Below are 19,266 nucleotides of genomic sequence, written 5' to 3' on the forward strand. Positions count from 1 at the left end.
AGCAAGAAAACCAAATGCTTTTTTCCTGTCAAATACACTTTTCCTGTATTTTTCAGTGCCACAACATATGGAACTAATAGCGTAAGATTTACAAGAGATTCCACTCATCTGTGGAATCCTACAGATGAACAACATTGTTCCCTCCAACCCACATCAACAGCTTTTTTGTTATTTGTTGTTCTTCCAGTCCAAAGAAGAAAAGCTATGTTTTCTCAATAATGTCAAGGAACTTTAGGTAAACAAACCACTGCAAAATGCCTGAGGAATGACAGTTTAGAGTTTATTGTGCCAGCACGAGGCATAAATGGTGTGACCTGCTTTTGCAGAAGATCACATTCTCCCCACCTATAGGATTTTCCTAACAGAAAGGTGAAGGTGCACTATTACTCAGCTTTGCTCTCCTTCCAAAGAGAACCATCTCTGCAGAAGACTATACGACTTCTTAATTAAGAGCCAGTCAATTCTAAAATAGGTTTAATTTCACAGTGACCTCCTTTGACACTTCAAAGAGCAGAAAAATTGTGCTATGGCACGGAAGAAAAAGCTGTATTTCCTACAGATCATTAAATACGTATCTCATTAGCTTTTTAGTTCTCTGTATGAATGGAACTGGAGAGAGCACATACCTACAACACCCAACATACCCTCCTTGGTCTGCTTGTCAAGTCTGTCCCAAAGCAGAAAAACTCTGGTGTAACAAGTTCTCCCACATACCTTTCACTACATTTGTCTGTGTAGCTCTGCGCCAAAGGGCTTTAGCTTCGTAGACATTTTGGAACTTGTGTCTGTAGCAAGACATGCATTTGCAATATATTAACTACTGCAGTCCTTTCACTGAGAAGGTGTGAGCTACGTTTTGAACTACAGTAACTTACACTTTTTGTCACAAATATTCTGTATGATTTGATCCCAACCATCCCTGGAAAGCTTCTTCTTGGTGAAAGGAGAAACACATTCCCATGAAAAATTATTCCCTCCAAGAACATAAATGGGAACTCTCCAGCTCATAAAATTACTGGTAAGAAGGAAGGAAGGAAGACAAAAATTCAGGAGACCATTTTAGACTAATTCAGACAAACAAACTGAAGCCTAGCTTGTACTTTTTCTGCCTGACAAAGACCAACCAGAATGTCCACATTAAAGCCTTGCCAGAAAAATCCATCACTAAAGATCCTAACATTTTTCTTTCCTGTTTATTTCCTAATTTCTAAAGATTTTTGAAAAATTCTACTAGTACTGGGTAGGTGAACTTTTCTCTTACTTTCCAAAATACGCAGGAGGAGGGAAAACTATACCCCAAAATCAATACATGCTATTACTACAGTTTTACAGGATTTTATTGCACTCAGACAATGCAAAAATACCAGAACATGACTATAAGAAGGTATCTAGGAGGAAGTTTTACAGTCTGACAGTGGAAAACAGCATACAGTGATAGAACATTTTTTATCCATCCAAGGGTACTCTCCAAAAGTGCACATAGGGAACCAGTATCAAAGCCATAATATTCTTAAATATAAATGCTAACTTTCTATCAACCTAATTTGTATTCCTCCAAGTATGTGGTTTTTACTAAGCTGCTATTATTTGTGAACTTCAAAACTGGAGCTACTCAAATGATTTATTTTGGTCAGATCAGAAAACACAGCTACACGCTGCGTATAATAGTTAAGATTTTCATCTGATTCCACCTACTGGTAGGAAAATTGTTTTCTATAGCCATGACAATGGCACAAACAAGCAAAAATGCTTTGCCCAAAATCTTATTCAATTAGTAGAAAGTAAAATGGGCACTCAGGTTTTTCCAACAAGGAATCTGATATCCAAAATTCAAAAATCTGTAGTGAAGACTTTAAGGAGTGATATTGCAATGTTTTTTGAAATTGACAGGCTATATTGAGGCTTGAGTAACTTTTTGTAAACGTTTTGACTTTCAAGCCTAAACATGTTTGAAAGGCACAGCAGTGAAAACTGAACAAAAAATGAATTAATTTTAAATTTTTCTTTTACACGGTCTTATTTAGTGTTTGCACTGTTCCTTACATGAAAAAAATGCTTCTTTTCATCATTTTGCCAAGAGCAACTTTTTCATAAGTACAGATTTTTAATAAGTTTTTTATACATATATGTGAACACAGAGGACATTTTAAGCAAAAAACCAAAGCAAAACGAATAAATCATTTCTATTCAGATAATTTGCTCAGAGTAAATCTTCTTTTTGTTTATATTCATATAAACATAACTGTCATGACGTAAGACTATCAGAGAGAAAATACCCTCTCTGTTCAAGCCATATAAGCACAAAAAGCCAGGGAGGTTGGCTCCATGATGGGCAAACTCACCTCAGGGAAAGATTGTTCTGTCAGGTTTGTAGAAGAAAGTCAGCAAAACACCAAACCCCAACTTTAAAGCATTTTGTGAGGATTCTCAAGCTGGTAAAGCAGGGGGGAATCTCAGAAAAGTAAGATTTGACGTATACATCATGGATCTTAATTATTCTAAATAAACAGTGGGATCTAGACCAGATGACCTACATGACATGATAAAACCTGTGAAAGACCTAACTCTTCTGCTTGGTTCCATAGAGTGGAAAAAGACCTGCCTCCCTAACTGTGCTCTTAAGTTGGAAATGAAAACAGAATTTCTGCCCAGTCTTTCAAAGGAAGTGGAGGAGGGCTTCACCACAAATTGCCTGAAGGGAACCTTGAATACTTTTTAAATACCATAAAAACACTTCCCCTCCCCACCAAACATTAGGAAAACATATCTACACACAGCCCCTTGGCCTGTTTTGGGCCAGAATTCACTTATGTTTCTCCTTTGGCTGACCATCACTCTTATCAGTTTGGGAAAATTTTATTGATATAATATGGTAGAAGTCATTCAGAATTTCATGGGAAGACAACAGCAGTATGTGGAAAATGCTTAAAAAATTGACAGGAAAGGATCTTTTCAAAGCAACTTTAGACACCAGTACTCGTTGAACCTTTTGAAGTGCTGTGTGGTTTTTGAGGGTAAATAATTATATAAAACGTTTTATAAGTTTGATACATAGCATAAATTTGATGCAGTAAGATGCACAGCACAACCCGGATAATTTACTCCCAATGTAGCATACATATGCTTCTGAAAGAATATAGGACCATGTGAAGAGGTATAAACCTGTAGCCATTTTAGCAGTGCTCCACTGAATATGTGCTTCCTGACCAGTGAAACAGTTAAAAGGGGGCTGAGCTTTTACATGCTGCTCCTTCGTGAAATATTCAACAAGGGAAAGTTCCAAAGCTGCTTAGTTCAGAAAGAAGCTGTTATACTACAGTGCAAAAACATTTCAACTGTAATTTTTGCAAATAATGTGAACACTTGTTCTTCTGGAGTTTTAAACATTATTTATCTTGGAATGTTGAAAAATAAATTAGTTACAAGAAGAATAACAGCCATCAAGTCTGGAGTCACATATACTAAGTCTGTTGAATCTACTGTAAGTAAATTTACTGTCAGGAATAATCTTTTTAAATACTCCTAAAGCAGCCAGTTACTTCCAGTTATAAAACAAACCATGAATGTTTCCTTGTCCAATTAAATCTCCACCTTGTTTGTGCACCATGACTGAACTAATAAACCTTCAGAGCTGAGAACATGGTGCAGCACAGTGCAGATACCTGAGCTAGCTCTGTGAAATCAGGAGCATGTGGAAGCAATAGCATTACCTGTTTTTTCCACTGTGTTACATTTCAGCTCTCTCCTTGCCATTACACTACCTAATGGAACAATGACATAACATGGTGATGACAATTCCATTTCACACATGCATTGATTACAATGTATAAGAACAATTAATTCCTTTTCAGACTGTAAGCACAAGCTTGCTCTTATCTGGTCCAATCTGTAGTAAATAGCAGCATGAAAGACATTATGAAGTACTTTTTAAATTCTTTTCTAATATGCTAAAAGTTTAGAAAAAGTAAATTTAATATATTTGGTTTGATCAGTCTAAAGAAAAAGTGAGGGAGTTGCAGTATCAGTCTTTAGTAAATAACAGGATGTTAGATTCCTCCATGTCCACTGAAAAAGCAAAGAAAGAAAACAAAAAAACCCGTAGAAATTCTCTTAGCAGAATCAACACACTGATTGACTGCTTCACTTGTTATCCCACACTATCCTGAAATCATGCACCCATGCACCATTGTGTGAAAAGGAAAATACTTAATATTGGCCACAATCTTTACTGTATCTGCCTAACCTAGGTTTTTAAAATACCCAAGTTACTTCTACATTCACATCTACTAGCAATCTAACATTTTTAAAGCAAAATGGTACTTGATGAAACTGTGCCCCAAACAGCTGGCAAAAAGCAATTCTGACCTGCAGGAAAGGAACCTGAAAGCTGCTGTACAACATGAGCCCACAGGCTCTGAAAAGCTAATCCAGTCTTCACCTGCCACATCGGTGCAGCTGCAGAGCAATATCCAGTCTTCCTGCAAAGACCACGTCAAACAGATCATAGTCTGCAATAAGGCAAAGGCTTGAGAAAGGTGTGTCAGAGAATCTCTTTGACTAACTGGCACACATTTTTAAACCTTTAAAATTAATATTGGAAGTGGGGAAAATGGTTACATTTACATTTGGATTTTGGGGGTTTTCTTCCAAGCATCCAGTTCACTAAGTATACACCAAAGCCAAGTTTGGAATTCCATTTTGTCTTGAATTCAATTTTCAAAATTTTTTCCCCCTTTTACTCCTGACTAAAGAAATATCCACCAAGGCCAATTAAAAGTGATAATGCAGCACAAAACAGAAATGGATTTAAAATGTTAATAGAAGCTGCTTGTAAATATGTCAAATTACCAATACAACTGTAAGAATAATTATATCCACCAGATGGCATATGCCTCACATTTTGCTCCAAATACAGTCAAACTTCAGTGACATGGTGATCAAGACTTTCCCTGTTTCTTTTTCTTCTAATGTACAAATTCCACTAACAGTTTAGAATTTATTCAGTTTCAACAAATGAACAAATATGTGCTGTCATCAGGGTACAAAAAAAATGAATGAATTTCCACACTTACAATACCTATAGCCATCTAAAAACTGTTTTGAAACCTTAGCCTTTTCTCTCCTCGCAAGGAGATGCTAGTACAGTTCTACCAGGAAAGTTATACCTGTAAAACTATCCTTGCAGAGATTTGGGTCAGCATAAATATAGTATAAGGATTGTTCTACCACTATAGTTTGCCCAGGTTCTCTAATGAAGTTATATTGTCAAAAGGACTGCAGGAAGACAAAGATTTTATCATTATTAGATATTCCCAGTTACTTATTACCTGAATATATATGTATGCGTGTGCACATATGTATGTAAAGCAGGTCTAACTGGAAATCAGTGATGATAGTTATATGGAAATTGCAATCAAACAGAAAGGAACCTTGTCAACACTTTCAGAGAGCGTTTCAGTGGAATTAAGGCTAAAATTTTCAAATTGGACTCCTAAAAATCAAGCCTGTAAATCTCCAAGACTTCTAAATGTTGCTGGTCTGATTATGAGAAGTACAAGGTGTTCACCGTCTCTACAACCATGATAGGTTTATCCAGTAGACTAATAATGAATTTTTGGTGTCTAATTTCAATGCCTGTATTTAAAAATTTTGGCTATAACTTTTTCTGAATAGTACCTGAAAGTGTGAATTCTACTTCAAAAAAAGTACAATGAGAATTACTGTATAAACGAAGCACCACTTATTTCTCACATCATCTCTTTCCGGTTTTGGGGGATCAGCTCTGATCAAGACTAGTTCAAACCTCCATGCTTTCTTTGACTGACATCAGTCAGATCATTTGCATCTGTCGACGATATTCAGCTAAGACAAAAGGCACCATATTAGACATCCATCACGTCAACAGCTGGTTGGACAGTAGCAACTTGCAAAAATTAACAAACAGGCCAGTCTTTGAACCAGGGATCTACAAAGTCTCATGGTTCTACAGCCATCTGATCCACGCAAGTCCTATGATCAAACTTGACTCAGGCAAGAAACACGGAATTTCTTTTACACCTTTCATTCTTCCCTAGGTCTTGTCTTAATAAATGCAGAGGATCAACAGCTGGACCACATGTGTTAATAGGCATACTAATAAGGAGATCCTCTAACTACAGAAAACCAGATGACAGAGAAAATAAAATAACATTCTTCAGTAAGTATATGTTTTGTGCTAGAGAAAAACTGATATCAGGTGCTTGCTTACACACATTAAAAACTAGAAAGTTACAAAACTTAAAACTGCAGAATGTACAGTGGCAACAACACACTCTCATCTTACAAAAAGAGTGGTTTCAAATTTCCAGTTAATAACACATCAGTGCTTAATCTATTTTTAATTTTATGGACCTTTCTTCTTGGGAAAAAAATCATAATGAAGCAACTAGCTAGAAGAAAAAAGAATATGGTTTTGAATGTTACACAATAAAGATTGATCTATTCTAGACAAATACACCTCCCAAATTATTTCTTTTCCCACAATGGTAACCTTGAAAATTCATTAAGAAGTTTTTTCCCAGTCTTAAGGGGTCTTAAACGCTTCAGTGTCTTAACATTTTGGCCTAACAACATAGCAAGGCTTTTTTTCAAAATAAATATCTGGAAAATTTGAACTTGTTTTACTATTCTGCAGGCATGCTGTGTGCCATCTAGCCCCTGCTCACCTAGCAGCTGCAGCTGCTTCAGATCCCTGCTACAGCTGTGGGATTCCCTCCCAAGCAGCAGAAGCTAACACAGGCACAAGGAACACAGACAGAAGCTCTAGGATGTGATTCAGGACAAGCCTAATGAGATACGCTGCTCCGTTATGGTAATAGGAGGAATAGCGTTTCCTCTCCCCGCCCCCCTTCAAATCTGGACATAAAATAGCAGATGTGGAGGGTGTGCAAGTCCCTGAGATAATCCTGCCCAGGTCAGCAAGGTTTCAGCAAACCACAGCTTTAGTGGGGCTGGACCCTGGGCTTCAACACCCTCAGGCACTCACAATGCTGAAAGAAACAAGCATGCCTGACAAGAGAACCATAGCGAAAAAGGCAGCAGTTTAAAATCTGAAGTTATCTATACTGCAGGCTGTAGGGCAGACGAGAGACAGGCAATGGAACAGGATAATATGGACATGACTGGGACACAGGCATTAGTTAGACTACAAGATGATGATACAGTGCTTATGAGGCTTTTCATTTTAAATATAATTTTAAAAAATAAGTTAATGTCAACTTTTCTTCTGTTCTCCAAAAAACAAAACCAACTTACGGTCTACATTGTCTCAGATATGGGGCAACATAACATTTATCAACAGAACACGAAACAATCTCATCTCAGTCAAAGACTACAAAATTTGATCCAGACAAATCCTAACTCAGCCATGGGTTTCCAAGCTGTAGTGCACATACCATTAATGATCCACAAATCCCACTTAAGCAACCAAACAACTCTTCTTGCATGTGCACATGCTAAGTAGTGCTGCTACCATGATAACGGCAAGATACGAGCAAGATAAATTTGGGAGCTCTGCCCCTCCTCTAGGAGAGAGGTGGAAGTCCAAATGTCTCCGGAAAGCACGGAGACTCAAGATACCAAGAGGAGTGTTGAATTTTCTGATATGCCTCATCTTAAGTCTTCTAAGAAACTCTGTTATTCTAAGCTTTCCAAAATTAATTTCATTCCATTTCATTATTTAATTTCATTTGTTGCCCAGGTAAGAATTTGAAACTGGATTTTTATCAAACCTATAGATCTATAGGTTTATCAAACCTATAGATAAAGACTCAATAACTCTGCCTGCAGATCTGAATTTTTAAAACTAACAACAAATTTTAAAAAAGCATGTTATTTTCATCAGATATGTTCCATAGCAGAAATATTCCTGGGAAAAAAACCCAAACTATAAAACACCATCTAATTAAAAACCCAAGAAGCTAGCAAAATAGCCCAACTGCAGAGCCTTGCCACACCAAGCCTTGCCAGAGTGCCTCAGTTCATAACAGTTTAGAAATTGAAGGATGACTAATGATCTCTCTCTAAATGCTATTAATTTCCTGCATATTTCTACTTGAAAGTGCAACCTTTGTACATAACCATCATGATATTACTAGCACTGCTTTACATATGTCTTGGTTCCACAGAAAAACAAACCCTTTAGTTCTGGTTAGGTTTGGAAATAAGATTTTGTTGTTCTTTTTGGCTCTACATTTTTAAAGTCCCCAAACTCAAGGGACTCTTTGTCAACTATCTCTTTTATTTTCCTTCCAAGTTTTTCATAGAACACTGGCTCCTTTTCATTAGCTCTTTCAGTAAACTACCTTTCATATCTCATTAGCAAATTCTGCACAGTACTGCTAAATCAATTTCCACTTCTTTTACTTAATGAAAAAGATTTTTTTTCATTTTTTGTTCTCTTGGATGCACTGAGTCACAACCACATGGGTATATCCTGTGAATCTCCTTTCATCTTGGCTGTGGATTTCCTTGTGTTTCTTTGCAGAGTGGAAAAATTTAAATTAAGCAAGGATCAGAGGAATCTGGTCATTAATGCCTAATATAAATACTAATTAGCAAATACTTCCTTTTTCCTGATGAATACAGTAGCAAAAAAGTTACAATTGTACTATTCTCTATGATAGTTCAATGAAATGGACATTTAACTTTAGCCAAAAACACCAGCTCCTTTGGAAAGCCAGTTTCAGTCTAAAAGTATAATAGTACAACCATGTGCATGCATATCAACCATCCAATGTGAAGGTTAGATGCAGTTTACCAACCTTCACAGGAAAAAAAAAATAATCCCCCAAAAGAACATGGAAAGGAAGACGACCAAAAAAGGCTAAAACCAAAATGTAATAGCTATGAATGGTAATGATGCCACATGTCAATTTGTATGAGCTGAAAGCAGCTGGACAGACGTAGGGCTAATAGAAGCAGCAGTGCCCATTAAGACCCCACAGTTGCATGAAGAAGGAACCTCAGCCTTAACTATTAGACTTGGCTGCAGAGTAGACTGTAAATACTATGCAAAATTATTATCTAGTAGTAGACAACTAAAGGAAAATATATTGGGAAGTCTTTTCTCTATATAAAAGACCGAAGGATAAAGGAGGCTCCATAAAGACCACCTAGGAACAGTAAGCAAGCTGAGGGTAACTTCAAATATGGCTCTAGGGAACAAGAACAGGCAGCTGCTGACAGGCTCGAAGTAAAAAGAGGCAAATTAGTTAGGAGGAGTTATGAAAAAACAGTTTTCAAGGGGAGGAAGACACAACACTCCCCCCAACTCCCCCTCACAGAATTTAATGAGAATCCCCATGGAGAATTTCAAGGTCAGGAAGCCTAGAAAGCGAAAGCAGATCTTGGGAGTAATCTGCCACAAGGAACCTGGAGACAAGGAGCCTGGAAAAGCCACAGGGAACGAAGACAGCAAGCCACAGGGGTGAGTCTTTTTCAAATGGCAACAGCTGGACAGTTCCCAGAGGTAAACGTTATTAAGGCTGGCATTTATAGAAGTCTGCAGGGCCCTAAAAATGGTGTGGGATAAGGCCTATAAATGGGTAAAGATAAAAAATAGTTGAGGGATACAGCACAGTGTCCAGGGGAGCAAATGCATGCTCTAAGGTTCTGGAGCTGGGACCTTCCACAGCTCCAGACCACAGACAAAGCCCCAGCTCTTCCTCTGCTACTTGGTGGTAAGAAACTCAGTGACCCAAGAGGCAAGGAACATTCAAATCCTCAGTCTAGGGAGGATCACTGGCCATGGGACTCGACCGTCATACTATCAACCATCTCTGACTGTCTGCTTTTCTGTCCTGCCAGAAGGTGCTGACTAAATGTAAATATAAATGACCACTTAGGTCACAGCGGGGTCTAAAGCAGAGCAAGTAACGGGTGATGCTGAATGCCACAGAACAGCCTGCTACACCAGGACAAAAAAATGGGGCAACAAGTGATCCTCCCACAGTCCTAGATGGTGACGACCTCAGTTCTGAAGACAAGAGGGCAATATTTTCATCACTCTCTACATAAACACCTTCTGGGTTATTAAATAACTCATGTAAAGGACCTGAAGATAGATGTCTGAAGCCAGGACAAAATGCAGCTGCTACCTGTGTCAATGTGGGGTAAAGTTCCTCATGAGCAAAAAGAAGCAAAGTGCAAGGCACAAGCCAGGCCTGACAGGTAATATACCAACTCTTCCCCATCTTCCCCTGTAAATCTACCCTACCCTGCTTTAATCTGCAAGAATACATACACAAACTCAGTTCTAAAATTCCAAAATAGTTCACAGAATTACAAAACTGAACATATCCTCTAAACAAATCAGTCCAAAAACTCGGGAGGAGGTTGAACAGGACAAGTATGATGCAATGGCCAGGTCATTATGTAGATCATAGATCAGATAAATCAAAATACTCTCATATGAACACAAAAACTTGGAACTGCTTGAAAAATTCTGTCACACACACCCAAATTCCCCACATAAAGCTTCACCCTGGTGTTTCCGATACTGGATTAATTTTCCTGTATCAAATAAGCTCCCTGTGTAGCAAAAGCTTTATAATCTGAGGCATCTAGGTACAGCAAACAATACTTCTTCTTCTGAATTTCACCATAACTTTACTTGTAATGGTGTCCAACTTATTTTAGTTTTCTTTCATTTTATAAAGGTAATTTTAAATCTGGAATAAACCATTGATGCATTTATCTCCTCAGCTGCTGAACCACTGGGAGGAAAAACAGGAAACAGCTGGTCAAAGCTAAAGTATGAGAAATGTGTCCAAAAAAAAAAACAACAAAAAAACCACCACACTCAAAACTGATCATCATTTATAAAGGCTGGACTTGCAGTTTTTCAAAATCAATGGCAAAGAAACACTATGCCATGATTCACAAATGCCTACTAAAGGTGAAGCCCTGAACAACTTTGTTGCTCAAAAGCAGCATTCAAATTATTATAAAAGTCCATCTCCAATCTATCTGTTGGTTAGCGGGGGAAAAAAAAGAAACAAAACTCCTCTATTTCTGGACTGCCAGAGAATACAAATATTAAAACACTGCTGTTTTAAATATGATCCATGTTATATTTCATGCTTGTTGATAGCCTCAACCTGTTGAGTGACTTGGTGTTAATTAGACCAAAGCTTCCTTTATGCTGATGGCAAATCATTAGATGACAATGAAATGTTCACACAGCAAAAGATTCTGCACTCCTGTAGTTCTCCCTGACTGTATTTTAAGTAAGGTAAATTTCAAATGGACAGGTAGGTAAGACAGATTAAAAGTTAATTGCATAAAAGGGAAATATTCTGAATGTTCATGAGACTATTTCTTTCCTTTAAAATATCTAAATTTACATGCACAACCCACCTAATGAAATTCCAACACTGTAGACAACAGACAGGAAGTCCAATGTTTGGGTTCTCATGGCAACCACAATATGCTTATATAAAATATCTTACATATGCACAGGGTCAGAACTATAACAGCCTCAAGTCTGTAGCATGATGCTCTACGTCTGCAAATTTACTCAAGATAAATTCCTAATCTCAAACAGAGAAGACTGATCACAGTTTTCTCTCAGGGGCCTTTTTCTTGATCCAAGTCACAATCACATTTAGAACAATTCTCCACAACTCAGCTACATTCCTACATTTTTGCTGAAAGGTAGATTATTCAGAATTATCATCCAGACCTTTATTCAGCCTAGAAGTATTTCAGTGTGATTTGCTACACACATTAAAAAGAAAACTGTTCTTTTTTTTTTTTTTTGCTCTTATGCATTAACTCTAGAATTCCCAAATATTAACAGTTGGAACTGGTAAGAAAATGTTTCCCTTTTTCCAGGGAGGAGGGGAACTCTATTCTGCAGACTACAGTGCAGCACACAGCTACTAAGCCTTCTGAGATAAAAGAAAACTTAGCCACAGCATACAGAGTGTGTTTGGGAGATGTTTTATCTTCTCCAAAACCTGAGTGAGCTCACTAACAACTAACTGCCTCTAAGTCTAGAACAGATGAGATCATTACTTGTTTGTAAAACAGCAAGGACAGGACAACCGATTCCAGCCCACAAGTAGGGCTTTCGAGCAGCGTGGTAAGACAAACAGTAAATAACAGCATGTGCAACTGAAGGGTACTGAAGGAAGTTTTATATGTCAAGTTAATGATCCCACCTGAATTATTTTACAATGCATTATACATACTTACATAGACAATATTTTTACTTTAAAACTATAAGTGTGGCATATGTCTATTAAAACATTTAAACATTTCACGTAAAATTATGGTTCCCATGAAGCCCATAGCTCTATTTTGCACAAACTTTTTTTCTCCTCCCTCCAAACAACATTATCTCAATAGGAGATGTTAAATAGATTACAGCATGACCAGGATTTCACCCATTCTCTAATACCTGAAGGGAATTCTTAAACACTTTAAGAACTAAGACTGCAGCAACATGAAATTAGAGCAGCTAATAATACATCTTCATTTTGCCCACACTTTACTAATGAAGGTCTGTATCTGTTGGGATTTCTTGAAAACAATTTTTACAGTGTCAGGAGAGTAAAATAATCATGAATAAGAATCACTTTTAATCATCTTAAAAGAAGTTCACATTATTTTACTGTGGATTCAAAGCCCAAATGGCAGCAACAGTCAACAGGCATCACCAGTTACTGGAAAAGCTAAGGGGAAAAAAAATAATATATTTTCACAAGAGCTGATTAGATTATTCAGAGTCCTACAACAAATGCACATGCTGATTTCAAGATAAAAACAAACTTTTTCATTACTGTTGCGTCTTTCCATACTGACAGCAAACTTATCTGTATTTATCTAGCTTTGAGTATTTGCTACATTAAGGAAATCTTAAGTTTTTACAATAAATGTTATTCCAGAGACAGAGTGAGTCTTCTGAACTTCATAAAAATGGGAAGACAAAAACATTATCCATAAGAAAGAATGATTACAAGCCAATCCAACATATTTTTTTCTCTCATACTCAGCTAGGGCACTGATGAGTGCATCTCAAAAGTAAGTATTCAACCTCTATTATATCTGGTTACAGTTCAAGATATCAAAAAAAATGATACTTTCACACAATTTGCAGGACAATATGAGCACTGCCTGAAATAAGTGTTTTGCAGTTAAGTAACAGCTTCTAACGATGTAATTTTCTAGTGAAATTATTAGAAGAATTAAAAAAAAAAAAAAAGTGGTTACAAACGCCAGGGCTGAATGTTTATGTTTCCAGTGCTGCCCCACTTCCGACATTCCTGATGAAAGCTGTATGCTGTCACACTGCCCTGAGTCACACCGCTTCCAACTGCTGCACTGATGTAATTAGCTTTGGTCGGTGTGGGAGTACCCTCAGAGCTCTCCCCGGTCCCCTGATACTCCAGCTTATATGTACTTGGACAGTACCTAACAGCTGTATTATGTTCAACTGTTATTCCTTCTTTTAAGCTGTCACCAGTCTGTATTTTCAAGCAAAATTATGTGACCAGATCATAACCGCACTATATCAAATCACTTTTCACAGAGAAACCAAATCACCTCACATCTCAAGGAGGATGCCTTAGATACTGTGACAGGTCTAATTTTACAATACAGATTTTTCCTGTAGATCCTTCTTTAAGTTTCATAAGATACATGCCTACCAATTATTGTCCAAGCTTATTCTGCTTTAGAAAATTTTCCTTTTAAAAGATCCTGAAAAACTGTAGAAAAGCAAGATAAATTAAAATGTATATGAAATCTCATAAATTCAGATTTTAATTATTCACTCACCAACAGCGGAATCTTTATACAGCACATTTTTTTATTCACTCATAACAGCATAAACAACCCAAACTCTTCAACAGTTCATACAGGTAATGAAGATAACTTAGTTTCAGCTGAGAAAGAATTTAGAAGAGTATCCAACTCTAACACTCTAAAATGAACTTTTTAATGTGCTGCAGGGAGATTTTCTAAAACAGATCTTCATGCTTCTTTACAGTTAATGACCAGTCACTAGAAGGAAAGTCAGAAAATGTGGAAAAACTGAAGGCATAATACATTGCTCTTGCCAAGACTCCCACACTATTGGCTCCAAATACCTAAGTTTGCTCACAGCTAAAACTTATTGTTCATAATTTGGCCCTAAATTGTTAAAGCTATAAGGCAACTACAAAATAATACCAACTATTAAGAGATTTATCTCTAACTCTATCACACCTTATGGTAATAAAACTGAATACTACCACAGACAGAGGGTAAATTTTCTATTTTTAAAGCTAGGCTTTAAAACTGGAGTAACTTAACCCAAAGCAAATACAAGTATAGAGCTTCATTTAACAAAGTTCAATTTATTTGTACAGCACTTACTGAAGGGAAAACATAATTTCATGCCTATTTGGCTTCTCTTTCATTTCCCTGATTTTCTTCCAAATAGTCAATTTTGCTCACAAACTTTTTTGTTCAAAACAGAAGACTGCAACTCTTAAGCAAAAAAACAAGAAACACAGAGTTCAGGTAGAACAAACAACAGCCCATGTTTACCTACTAACTACGTTAACATATTAATATAAAACTTTACATCTAAAAACATGATAACATTAGTAACAGGCAAAATACTCATGCACAGTTGGAGCAGAATGTCAACCACTTGGAGATTATTTGCTTTATTTTCCTGTGATTTCTGTCCTGTAAATTCTGTTCTGTACATTGGACCAGAAATTTTATTTCAAAATGGAAACACAAAAACGATCTCAAACCCCGAATCTGTCTGCAATCCACAATATAGAATCAAAACCATCTCTCTTTTTTTTTTTTTTAATAAAAATAGAAGTATAGCATAAACTTTAGCATAAAGAGCAGTGCTACATTTTAGGTAAGAATGCAAAACTGTGAGGGAAGACACTAAAAGTCCATTTAAAGAATCCCATCTTTATAAATAGGGAGCAAGAAGGAAAAACTGTGTGAAAAATCACGTAATTCTAACAAAAAGATGGTATCACAGCAAATCTAGACCTGCAATTTCTATGGAAACAAAAAGAACCAAGAAGTGAAAGCCTATAAAAGTTTTATTTTTTAGACTGCTTAGTGGGTTGTGAATCTCACAGAGTTTGGCAGAATAATTTCACTAATGAGACCGTTATTCCCAGGTGATTTCATGTGGCCACTCCAACAAGCTTTGCATCTGTTCTACTAAATCAGATCAGTCATCGGAGTGAAACACAGGGCATCCACAAGGACTCTTAGGCTTCTTATTGTTTTCATTAGAACAGAGCGCAAGTCAGATGCTTTCAAGATTTTGTTTCACTTCTTAAGAATCAACATAGGCATCTTCATTACATAAATTATGTTTTGAATACATTGGGTATCTTCCAAGACACTACTAGATAACAAAGAGGGTTATTTTTTTTATTCATTCTGACAAAATATTGACAAGGAAATATTGACCTGACACCCAAGAAAAGCAACCAAAAAATGTTCTTCTGAACATACAGCATTGCTAACACTTCCCTTGTTCATAAACATGTTCGCATTTCACATGAAGTGCTCCTGTATTTAGTTAGTGCAACTGGTTGTTGAAACAGTCAAACCAGGCGTTATTTCCATGACGGACAGCGAAATACTCAATCTGTCTATACTTTCAGAAATGCCAGAAGAGCGTGCAATGACACTGACTAAAGTTACTGACACACCTCTGGTGGCGAGCAGGGCAGCAAGGGGAGGAAACCAAGCTCTCTATAGGTTCAGAACAAAAATTAGCATTTACAAAATGTTCATATTTATTAGAAACTAATAATAAATTCTAAACCAAAACAAGATTCAAATACTATCTATTAAACAGGGAACTACTTGTGCCTGCCTCTGTTTCTTTATTATCCAAGATGATTATTTTAGATACTACATTAATAAAACAGGATAGGAAATTTTTTTACCTCCACACCTTTTTGTCTCTTTAACTCCTTAACAGACGCCACCAGCTGACTATAGGCTCAACTTCATGAAAATAAAAAAATCTTAATACAAGATTCCTCATATTAGCCATGCATAATCAAAAATCCTTCATTACATTTATTTGACACATAAATCATAAAAACACCATGGAAAAAATACCTGATGCTAACAAATGCTGAACTAGTATACTAAATCATTAAATTAACTATGAAACACTCCTACAAGGAAATCTATAATAAAATCATTATTCTACCTGGAAACACGTGTGGGGGCAATTAAGCTTTTTTTAATTGTTGCCTTATTAGTGTTTGGCATTTCAGTAGCACCTTATGGAGAGCGGAAGACATATTAGTGTGCTAACTTCTATCTGAGCAGTTAAGCAAGCCAGCAGAATTCTTCCTTCTTAAAGCTCAAACTACCAGCATCAGGAATGTAATGACACAGCAAAGATGGTACTGGCACCTACAAAATAAGTTTAACTAAAGAATTCAGCTATTATGCATTGCAACGATGTTGTTGCAGCTGTCACCTGGAGATCATGAGGTCACTTACCTGGATTGAGAGAATCGCCCCATGGCTGTCTAGTGAGCTGCTCAAATGTATTATCTTAAGTCAGTGGTGGACCTGGCTACATTTGTTATAGTACATTACCACAACCACCACATCAGGAAAAAACAGAAGTGTACTTCAGCACTATTAAATAACATCTCACAGACACAGATGCTTCAGTGATTCCAGAAACTGACTTTTGTCATTAGTCAGATTGCTAATATGATGCAGCTGAGCTGAAGTAAAGCCAACACCAAAGCTTACACCCTCATTATTTATTTCTATGGCAAATTCTTTGCATTTGCAACATCTTTAATAAGTACTAATGTGAAGGACTTGAACTGTTCCAACATGGACAAGCAAATTTCTCATGAGCAGATAAAACAATCATGTTACATACACACATCTGATAAGGGTAAGTACTGCACTGTATGCAGCTGCAAGATTTACATGCAGAATTAGAAAAAATATTCAACTTTAAAATCTTCTCTCTTCATACAACACATACATTAAATCCAGAGCAGAGGAGCCTAAATGTGCACATAAAATATCTATAGAAAATAATCATATACTACATTAAAAAAATATATAATTTCATGTATTTTCTGTATAATGCAAAGCCTCAGTCCCACCTTCCTCTGCAGGAAAAAATAAAAAATTATGCGGCAAGACAAAAGTTCAGTGCCTTTCCTTTACTAGCACTAGAATTTTTATGTAAGGGATAGGCACAAATCAGACCCACATTTTCCTACTTAAAACATAAAGGTCTCTATTGTTCCATGTTACACCAGTACTGCTATGAAAACTTAATTTCTCCAACTTTTTTTCCCCTTGAAGAACAGAACTACTGTTCACTTAGCTGTTCCAAACAGAATGCATGCTCAAAGGGTGAGATAAGGGGAAAGAAAGAACAAATTACCACATTCATTTAGTACTTTCTCCTTCTTCCTTTGATTATTAGCATGAAAGCTTCCTACAAGTGCTCATAATTCATTAAATTATTTTAACCAAATGCATATGTTTAACTCAGTGGATGTGACAAATATGTGGACCTGTTGATTTCTATGGCTGTGTAAAAACCATCTATAATAATAATATAAGCCATAAGCACATAGCGATATTAATGCAAAAATAGTATTTGACACTAAAATAGCAGAAAAATAATGCTATGAATGCTTGATGTATATTATACATTAAAAAAAATCAATAAGAAGAAAAAATACTTGTAGTCACCATTTGGAAGAAGAAAGACTTAAATTCAGGCAGTTTTAAGCTTTTTCTGACCATGAGAAAACATTCTGCACATGGTAATTACACAGAAGGTTTTACTGCGTCTGTATCTTTTGTTCACTTGTAGACAGAACTTTTCCTATTTAAATAATTATTCAGGGAGTACTTATTACATTTATTTCTGATTTTCTATACACACTACACAAAAAAGTCCTTCAAACTAAAGCACTCACACCCCAAAACGCTATACATTCAGTATTATGCAGCAGTGGTGGAAAGTGGTAAAACAGGCATGCGTGTTAAAACCTAAGGAACTCAAGTCAAACTGGAAATGCCCCATGAAGTAACCTAAATACATCTTTTCCTTTTCAGACCTATATAAATGAAAATTATGCTAGACCTCAGCTACAAAACATTCTCCCTTCTCCCCCAAAAAAAGCCTGTCATGAAAATACAAATGTACTGAGCAGGTATCGTGTTAGGTAAATGCATGGCTCATGTTCATCCCTTCATGGGAACGTGATCATGCAGCACATGTGCTGTAGTTCCACTGATTAGGATAGTGAATATCACAGGAACAAACAGCACTACAAACCTCTGTAACAGAAACCTGACATACACATGTTCATAGAACTCTTCAATCAATTATTTAAGTGGAAAAAATACTAGTTTCTAGGACATGAGGGTATTACTGGAGGGCACAATTGTCATTGAGCCCCTGCTCCACCAAGTCCACTCTTCTGTTATCACTGACAAAATTTTATATAATTCATTTCATCAATTTTACAGCTGGACTCTATGATCGTAAAGGTCTTTTCCAACCTAAATGATTCTGTGATTCTGTACAAGTAAGTTTTCCTCTATTTCAGTCCTGTTGATCTCAACTGTTGCAGAGTCTGAACACTAGCTGCTAGAAATTTTTTCCTGTTTTCAACCTAGATTTATTCAGGACAAGTTTATAAACATAGCTTATCTGACCACACTCTACCTTGGTTATTTTCCCTTCCCTAGAGCTTACTCACACATTTAAACAGAGAAAAATCACACCTTCATTTTTTGCTAAGCTCAGTAAAACTCTTCTCTTACTCTTCTTGAAGAGTTTCTCTTGCTGCGATCATTCTGCTGGCCTTTCTTTCCCAGTAGTAATACTTCAGCTGAAGCCTTGACAATCAGGGGTCAAAATCTTCTAGAGATTCCATCAACAACTACTTAATTTCTACCATTACAGAAAATCTTTTACTGCTTAAAATAATTTCTTAAGGATATGTGATGGCTTTCTTAAAATAATTTATGCATTCATGTTTTCATTCTAAACTTAGACTTTTCCTTATTATCTAATTTAAGAGAATACAAATAAGGGCAATATCAGCACATTAATATACATTATTCAACTAATACTTTTTTTATTATTTGCAGATGTAGAAGAATTAGCAACGTAACTTGGGGAAAATACTATGCTTTCTTTCTCAGTGCAACAAAATTTTTCACTGTGATCTAATACTGCCA

The 19,266-nt window shown here is 36.4% G+C and overlaps 1 protein-coding gene across 5 annotated transcripts in view; it reads right to left on the reverse strand.

Moving 5' to 3' along the window:
* PLCE1 (phospholipase C epsilon 1) overlaps positions 1 to 19,266 on the reverse strand; it is a 162,524-nt gene that overhangs the window by 114,488 nt on the left and 28,770 nt on the right. The window lies entirely within an intron of this gene.

The sequence above is a fragment of the Falco rusticolus genome, chromosome 9 (genome assembly GCF_015220075.1).
Source record: "Falco rusticolus isolate bFalRus1 chromosome 9, bFalRus1.pri, whole genome shotgun sequence".
Lineage (NCBI taxonomy): Eukaryota > Metazoa > Chordata > Aves > Falconiformes > Falconidae > Falco > Falco rusticolus.